Source organism: Cucumis sativus, chromosome 2 (genome assembly GCF_000004075.3).
Source record: "Cucumis sativus cultivar 9930 chromosome 2, Cucumber_9930_V3, whole genome shotgun sequence".
Classification (NCBI taxonomy): Eukaryota; Viridiplantae; Streptophyta; class Magnoliopsida; order Cucurbitales; family Cucurbitaceae; genus Cucumis; species Cucumis sativus.
In genome coordinates, this window is record NC_026656.2 from 18,378,702 (window position 1) to 18,388,181 (window position 9,480).

General features: G+C 34.4%; 1 pseudogene; it reads right to left on the reverse strand.

Annotated features, from left to right (window-relative positions):
- Positions 1 to 1,642: 1,642 nt before the first annotated feature.
- On the reverse strand, positions 1,643 to 4,920 carry LOC116402094 (annotated as a pseudogene).
- Between the last annotated feature and the right edge of the window lie 4,560 nt (positions 4,921 to 9,480).

Consider the following 9,480-nt stretch of genomic DNA (forward strand, 5'->3'; position numbering starts at 1 on the left):
TAACAATGGGCCCATTTTCATTTTCCCATTACTCGCCCCTTCGCTTGCTACGCGGCTAACATTCCTTCTTCCTTCTTTCATTAATCACATGCCCCATTTTTATCATCCTTTAATTTCATCTTCCCAATTCATTCTACCCTTCCCTTTTTACAATTATTACATTCATGCATCTTTCCTTATACCTTCCCAATTCATTCTACCTTCTTCATTCTTTAAATACCCTACCCTCCTCCTTTTTCCTTCTCATTACTTATTTCTAAAATACCTCTCTATATGCATCTTCCCTTAATACACGTTCCACCAAAATTCTCACATCTCTATAAACTCCGCATCTACATTACTGTACTTGTTTTATGGATATTGTGCACCCTTTACAAGTTTGCGGTGTATTCTTTGAATTCAAATATTGGTTTTCTCTATTCCTCTGTTTAGGACAACTCCTATATATTACATTTTTTTTTCATTTTATATGGTTAAAAATAGATACTATCAAGTATGTATTAAACTCACCCGCAAATTTAGTATAGGCTAAGGAGACTTGTCTTTATATAATATGTATAAACAAAATCAATTAATACTTAATATTAATTGATAGTTTAGTGGTAATAATGCGTTCAAGTCTTATTTGTATAGTTTTTTTTCAAATTTTTATTTTTTTTTTAAGTTACAACTTCAAACCCACTGTCAATAAATTTTCTGGACATAAACTAAGTATATTGGATAACTTAATTTTAGGCATTTCAAGATTTTGTTCATCTACAATTCTAGAAAAAATATTGTACTTGAGGGTGATTGAAACATTATATTGTCCAGTGTAACTAGTAGCTTTTATAGTAGGTGAGTTTATTGGATCAATCCATATTATTTTAGTGTAAGTTATTTATAAAATATACCAAAATTTTATAATCTACCATATTTTGTGAATATTTGTTATAATGTGTCATTTCCAATAATTTCCTTTTTTCATAGTATTTTTTTTTTCTACTAGGATGAGTCATAGTTTTTTCTAGTTTTCTTACCTAAATTCATGTGTTTATTAGGTACTATTATTTGTTATTTTCTTTTCATTCCTCACTTATGTTTGTTTAATAATTTGTGGTGGAATTAAGATTGCTTTGAGTACATGAGGGCAAATTATTCAATGCATAAAATCTTAATTTAAAAATTATATCTTAATTATTAGTGTCACAAATTTGTGTTGCCGTGTTAGGTTGTTTTCAAGTTTTTCATTCAGATACTCCATCACCTACATATATATATAGTTATACCAACATTTTAGATATATGATATCAAATATTGACATAAACGCCAAAGAATCCTGAAAATTTTTAATATTAAGAATTCATATATTCAACAACTCGAGTTTAACAAAACCATGTTTGAATGCAGAATTTTCTTTGCTATGGTTTTCTATGTTTTTTCTTTTAATTTTCTATCTCTTGTTATCTTGAAGCTGATCATCTCCCCTAGTGGACAATTTGGTATTTGAATTGACATTTTTGTCATTTCCCTGTTCCCCCACGAATAAGTTCCCTTCAAAATTCTCCACATATTTTCCTACACAAATGAACCAATTAATTTCTTCTTCGTTAATTTCAAATATATACCAAAATGAAAATAATGAAAATAATGAAATAATAGGTGAGAAATGTTAATGAATTAATTATCGTCCCTTAATTGCATGTAGACATCCAAACAATAATAGGAGAAAAAGAAGGGTATTTACAACTTAATATTCACATATACTAATTATTTTACAAAACGAATCCAACGTCCTTTTCTTCAATTTTCGATTTCCATTGAAGAAAGAAAAAACAAAGAAAAAAAAAACATTTTATTAAAATTAAAATTTTATTATTTTCGTCTGTCTCTGTCTACTCAAAACACCAACATGGAATTCTTGGTGTCGTAATTCATCTTCTCCAGATTGGGCTGCACTGCAAATTGAATCATCGGCGGCGGCCCACAAACCAAAGCCAAAGTATCCTCCGCCGCTGCCGGTAGATGCTCTCTCGTTATTTCCTCCGTAATAAACCCAATGCTATATTCCCACCCTTCTCTAATACTCTCCTGCACCACGTACCATACTTTTCAAACGCTCGTTCTTCTTCGCCCACGTGTCCAATTCCTCCCTCAGCAAAATATCATCCTCCGTCCGATTCGCATACACAACAAACATCTCCGTCTCGTCCTCCGGGTCCTTCAAAATCGCCTGCACAATTTGATATATCGGAGTTATTCCGGTCCCACCTGCCAGCATTGCAAGCCGCTTCGCGAACCGGGGTTTCCCATGGACCGTAAAGTTTCCACGTCCGGTGTATTCGATGTGGCCCAACGGACCCTTAACCTCCACTGTCGAACCCACTTCCATGTTGTCCAAGAACTGTGACATGATCCCCCCGTTGGGGAACTTGGGGTGCACGTTTTTGAAGTACACCTTGACGACCAATTCGAAGTAGCCCATCTGGTCTACGGTGCTAGAGGGCGTATAGGCTCTCATGCAAAGCTTGCCGTCCACTTTTGCGCATATAAAAATGTGCTTGCCCACGGGCAGCCCAAGTACCTGATCCTGACCGCCGGGCAGTTCGAATCTGAATACACGCACATCGTGCGAGATTTCGGTTTTGGAAATCAGCTTGCAGGGGATCTTTTCGTTAGGGGCCAGTGCCGCGCGTCTTGTCACCATTGGGGCTTCTCGGATGGGCGCTAAATGGGAGAAGTTGGAGGCCCCGTGAGTGGAGTTGTTAGGGGAGTTGGAGGAGGAGTCGGAAGCGTAGCCGGTGGTGATCAACTCTCCTATTCGGTAATCCTCGAGCATTTTCTTCGCTTTGTCCGAGTGAATGGCGTCGAACTCTTCGGTGCAGTCGGTGCCGGCGTTGATTAAGATACTGTCGGAGCGCGCCGGGGTGGTCTTTGAGGAAGCGTGTGCAATCGTAGACATGGCCGTGGACAATGATCCAGGCGGATTGAGGGGAGTTGTGTTTTTTGACTTCGGATAAGGAGTAAGTGTTGGAGGCAGTGTTCATGAATGGAGTGGAGATACTCTTCTTTAGGGTTTGGTTTGATTCGGTGGATATTTCTAGATGTCTCTCTCTGTCCATCCATCCACCGGATTGGTTGCCGGGAACCGTTGGGTGTTCGAAGATGATTCCGATTTCTCCCTTGTGAGGTTTGCATACGTTGGTTTTCACGGTGAACCAACAGTTATTCATCATTCCCATAAGGTTCCATATGAGTTTCTCAGGTTGAGTGTTGAGAGTTTCATCCCAAGCACGTACTGCAATTTCTTTAGCGCCAAGCAGGTCTAGAACCTCCACCTCTAAGGACCAGAAACACCAGCACCAGTATTTTCCATATTTGTTTGGCTTCTCTGGATGGTCTAACGTGCACACTTGCCATGTCTCTCCACCGTCCATTGTCACCTCCACACGTGTCACCTTCTTTCCGCCACCTACACGTTTTTTCAAAACTAGACACGTTAAAATAGTTGTGTGTTTTTTTTTTTTGAACTTTAATTCTCCGGATCTACATCTACCTTTCCTAGATAACAACCAAGTAAATATAAAAAAAGAAATACAAAAAACGGCGGCGGCTCACCGGAATAAGAATAGCCTCTCAAGGTGTAGGGCCTCTGAGTGGTCCAGGAGTTGATAGGCAGAATCTCCTCATGGCATGGAGTTGTTATGACTGAGTTGATGTTCAACTCGTTGATTATGTACTCCGGCTTGTACCACCATGCTGCATATTTTAAATTAAATTAAACATTTAATTATAATTAAGGTTGACATAAAATTCAATCATATAGTAACTATTTTATACCTTCGGCGTTAGCCAGCTCAGCGTCTACATGGGATGGCAAGACTCTATTGTCCTTGAAATGGTAATAGTTCTCTGATTCTTTGGTTGTAACGATGATGCGTTTAAGCCACTTGACCATTCTACCCCGATGAATCCCGGTATTATCATCCTCACAGGAAACCCGTGGTCCGGTGCCAACTGCTCTCCGTTTTGCATATACGCTAAAATGATGTCCCTAGCCGGATCCATAGCCAGCTCTTTCTTGATACTAGTTCCGTACTTGGACCCTCCCCCACCTGGCAGATCCTCAGCCCCTTCAAAGCACACATTCAGCGCCCCCTTCTTCCTGCTCATAATCCCACACCGTTTCAACACCTCTCGCAGTGGGACCCCCCTCCATACTGACGTTGAAACTCCCGCCGCTCCCCAGTTGAACCCGATGCTCTTTTTCACCATGTTCTGCTCCTTTCGCCGGTTTCCTGCGCACGACTAGCGTGGCTGGAAACTCTCGGAACCGGTCGTTCACAGTTGGTCCATGCTGAAACTTAGTGGGGCCGTTTGACCAGACCACAGACCTCGATTGTCCAGTCGCTCCACTTGGCCTTAGGGACTGCTCCGTGGTTACGCACGTAGTGTAGTGGGACTGGGGTTATGAACCCATGGTGCATCAGAACGATTGAGAGGTGGCTCCGAGTTGAAGGGGTGGCTTCCCTGTGAGACGGACCATGGAAGAGTTCCGCTCGAATCCAATTATCAGCCGTCCCTTCATCTCTAGGGTCCACAGTCGACGGTTCCAGTTCACGGTTCCCCTTCTTGATCAATTCACGAAGCTCGTTGTTATCGTTCTCGTCTCACTACACGAATCATCATCTTCTTCCTCCTGTTCCATCTTCACGGAGCTCTTGAGAAGGCGATTGTTAATGTTGGAATTGGGGAAGTTGCATCCACGAACGGGGGAGTCGGACCGGTGTTGGGACCGTGGATTTGAAGGAGCGAACGACGCCATTAAGCGGTGGCTGGAGAGAGCCAAATTGGCGGTTGTCGACAGAAGCCGCCATGGGAGATTATTTGTTTAGAAAAGAAATGAAATAATTCTCCTGATTTTGCCTCCACCACCTTTGTTGTGATATGATGTTGTAGTTTGAATTGAAGTTTTGGTGGTGGGAAAAGTAGGGAGGAGAAGGTGTGATTATATAGGAAATGTATGTGAAGAAAAAGCCGAAAGTGAGGGCCCAACCTATTGGACAGGAAATTTCGATGGGCTGGGGGAGCTGTTAGTTCAAAATGACGCCGTTTCGGGAGTGGGGGGCGTGCCAATAGGGCGAGCCTGACGAAGTACTTACAAATCAGAACTATGAATCTGTGGTGGGTGTGAGCCCTTGGGTTCATACCGGTCTCAGCCACACGATGAATTCAAACATTTCTCTTCAAATCAACAAGATATCCTCCACATCTTTTATTTCCATAGCTTTTTCTTCTTACTTATTTTAATTGCCTTTCTTCTCCCCCACTTCTTAATTGCACTATTAATTTTCTCAAAATACACACAAAACAATAATAATAATAATAAATAAATCTCTGCCCACAACCCTTACTTTCAATTTTCTTTTAAATTATTGTCCTTCAAACTACTATTAATAACCATGGCTCTATGATTCAAATTTCTGTTCAAATCACTCATTCTATTTACTTTAAATATAGTTTGTTAAACTTTCAAAAACATGTGATTATAAATCTTTCTAAAATGTGCATTTATAATTTCTTTTGTTTAACTCGAACATAGCTTAAATAGTAAGAGATTCAAAATCTTCATAAAAACAAAAGAGAAAAAAAATAAATACTTGATCTATATTTTTGGAGACAAGCTTTTGCTAACTTCTGTGTTTTCTTTATACAAAAATTGTGTTCTTAGAGGAGTTAATTTAATCTTAGGAGATTCCATGCATGTATGAGTTTTTATTTATTAGTTTTGAAATTTTGCTTTGACAAAAATGTACCTGTGTACTAAATGTTTGAAAATAAAAATGTATTAAATCAAATATGAAGGAGAAAGCAAATATTTCCACACATAATGAATAGAAAAAAAGACGATCTTACCTTACCTTACGCATGCAAAGACAAACAAGTGTATGTATATATATTATTGATAGAGATTTGTTGAATTAATTAAAATTTAACAATATATCTTCTTATCTTATAAACTATATATATAATTAATTTGTAAAAATATCTTCTTCAAATAGTCACCAAGATATTTTTGCTGACATACCAAATTAAGACGATAATATTACTTTCTTCCATTCTTTTTATAAGACGTCTCACTCTCAATGAAAAAAAAAGTGTAAAGTTTCTATAAAAAAGGAAAAAGAGAAAAAAAGCGTAAAGCCAAGCATTTAAAAAGTGAAATGATTCTTTAAAATACTAATGAAATATTTGTGTTTTTGAAAATTACTTTTTTGGCCATTACTATGTGCCAAATAGTTTTTCTACCAACAATAAAATAAAGGGGCAGTTTTTCGTAACGAATATTTTATATAATTGAGCTGTTTTATAAATATTGATTACTTAGGTATGTATATCTTTGCCAAAATATATTTAATGGGATTTTAAGTATGTATTCAACTATCAACCTAGATTATTATTATTATTGTTATTATTTTACCATATATAAGGTAGGAGTAGAACCTTTGAGTGTGAAATAATTGAATAGAAAATAAATAACTATGATATAGAATAACTTTAAACTATATATATATGTGTATGTATGTACATTTGCATATATGTATGTATTGAAATAAAATCTCTAATTTGGAGTTGATAACGATATGCAAAATCCAAACCCGAAAAGGAGAAGGGCTGGTTATGGACATTTGGGGAAGTTCAAGTGAGGAGGCAGAAGAAGGACGAGAGGATGGGAGGAAGAAGTTTTTCAAAAAATTAGTTAAATGAGGCCAATTAAAAAAGAAAAATAAAATCTAACGTACTTAGGATGACTCAATTAATAGGATACACATCTCTATCTCCGATCATGGGCTCTAAACCCTTAATTGATACACAAGAGTTTAGGGTTTAAATTAATCTAAATATTACTTTATAGTTTAGATTGAATATGATCCCTAGTTGAGAAGATGATTGATGTCAACCTAGTTTAAATTGAATATGATGGAGTGCTAAGTTTGTGCTAACCTAGTTAGGATGATTTGATGTCCTTTGTGACCCATAACTTCATCTAAGAAAAGAAAATTGAACATGTCTCTAAATTTAGAGATATAAATAGATATTTTTCCTAAAGTTATAAATTATTAAAGCGTTATTTTTAACTAATTGAAAAGTTTAAATACTAAGTTGGGTTGCATTGATACCATACTAAATTATCACTCAACCTAACTCAAAAGTAGAATGTATTGATAGGTTACGGTAAATATAGAAATTTTCGAGAAGTAGAAATGGAATTCTCTCATCCCAAAATGGTTGAAACTAGTTTTAGAAAATTTCTTTTAAGCAATGAATATTTGATGTTTTTAATTAATATATAATATGAACAATTAGGGATTGATTCCCATGAAAAGTTAAATTTATTTTCAAATTTAAAATGGAAATAGAGTTTTTGATGTTATGGTTGAAACATATGTTGGAGTATTCAACATGACAAATGATTCATTAACTTGGCAACTAGCTAAAAATAGAATCCTCACTTTTACAATAATAATCATGTAATATAATTAAAAAAAAGAAAAATTAACTCATTCCTCTCTCTTTCTCATTTTCCTAAACTTAACATATAAATGGTATTGCACTATTACTTCAAACACTTTTATTAGAAAAGAAATGGATTTATAATTTTATAGAATTAATCATCCATTTAGAATGTCTTTTTAAATGTTTCATTTCAACATGGCCAAAAAATTGATTTTGTTATAAATATTAGTAAAATAGTTAGATGGTCCATTATATTATGGGTTAATTGTCATGTGTCACTTTCTCTCCATTTCACTATATTGTCATGTGTCATTTTCTTCAACATCTAACACATTTGTCATGTATTGAAGATATCAGACCCTTGGAGGCCATGTAATTAATTCGTCTCATGCTTACCAAATTGCCTATAAATAATGTCATTTGGACATGGATCTTGTAGGACACACATGTTGGTAAAATTTTCAAATAAATAGGAGAAAGTTGAATTTTTTGAAATTTTTAAATTTAATTTAATTTAATTTATTTTAATATTATATTTTCTTGATTTTCGTATTTTCGTTGTGTCTCATTTTTACGCTGGAGCTCCAATTGCCTCCTTCGTCCAAGCATGAGCTCCAACCATCTTCTATACTAAAGGTTGGTTGATTTTTCACCCACTTTATTATAATTAATAAAATGAATGTTATTTTGCATATTGAATGTATATTAAATTTCTAATATAATTACAATATTTTGTATATTATCTTGAAGATATTACAAAATTACAATTTCTAGTATTTGATATTAATAGTAATAATTATTTATCATGAATGTTTGATACAAAAATACACCTAGATGTAATTAAAAATATGATCGTCAGAAAGCAATTATTCTTCCTAAAGCTCGTTATAAATGAATACAGTTGAGGCTCCAAATTTCTAAATAAATATGTTAGAGAAGAATTTTTCTACGTTTTGGATATGCTTCATGCAATAGCTTTTGCATAATATCTTCTCATGAATGAAATAACGAGTTATTGATTGAAAGACCATGAATATCAATCAACTATAGAACCAACATTTGCTAAAGTGAATGTTGTAAATTTTAATAATGGTGGATTAAAAATTATGATTCTTAATCTTATTATCTAAAATGAATGTTGTGAGTTTAACAATTTTAATGGAGGTTATAACTACAATAAATGAAGATAATTATTCATTGCGGCTGATTGTTATAATTATCCAAATTTTAAAAGAACCACATGAAATGATGGTCATAATAAATGGAAAGCACCTCGAAAAAAATAGAAAAATGTGAAATGACATTTTGCATATATGATTAATAATATATATATTTGACCTATCCAATATGACAAATTTGGATACGGTAGAGTTTTGAATCTCTAGAAAATTGACATATTCGAAAAAACAAGTATTTCTTTTGTGATTATATAATAGTTAATGTTTTTTTATCTCTCATATTATATATATATATATTCCAAGTTTTGTTTTTTTTTTTTCAAGTTTAAATTAATTTGTTTAACGAGGAAGCACAAAAAATTTTCTTATATTTAAATAACTAAAAATGTTTTGAGTTTTTTATCTTTTTGATTATATTATATTCATATAAGAGTAATTAAAACATATACAACTATTAACCTAGATTTCATGAATCTAGACATATTTACAATTGAAATAATCGATTGGATCATCCAGGATCTATAATGATGAGAAAAATTATTGAAAATTCACATATGGACATCCATTGAAGAGCCAGAAAAGATTCTTCAATCTAATGAACTATTATATGATGCTTACTCTCAAAGCAAATTAATAATTAGAACATTACTAGCTAAATTGGGAATTGAATCATCTGTATTTTAAGAATGAATTCATGGTGATATATGTGGATCTATTAGCTCACCACGTGGACTATTTAAGTATTTCATGGTATTAATAGATGAATCTAGTAGATGGTCACATGTGTGCTTATTATCAAGTTGAA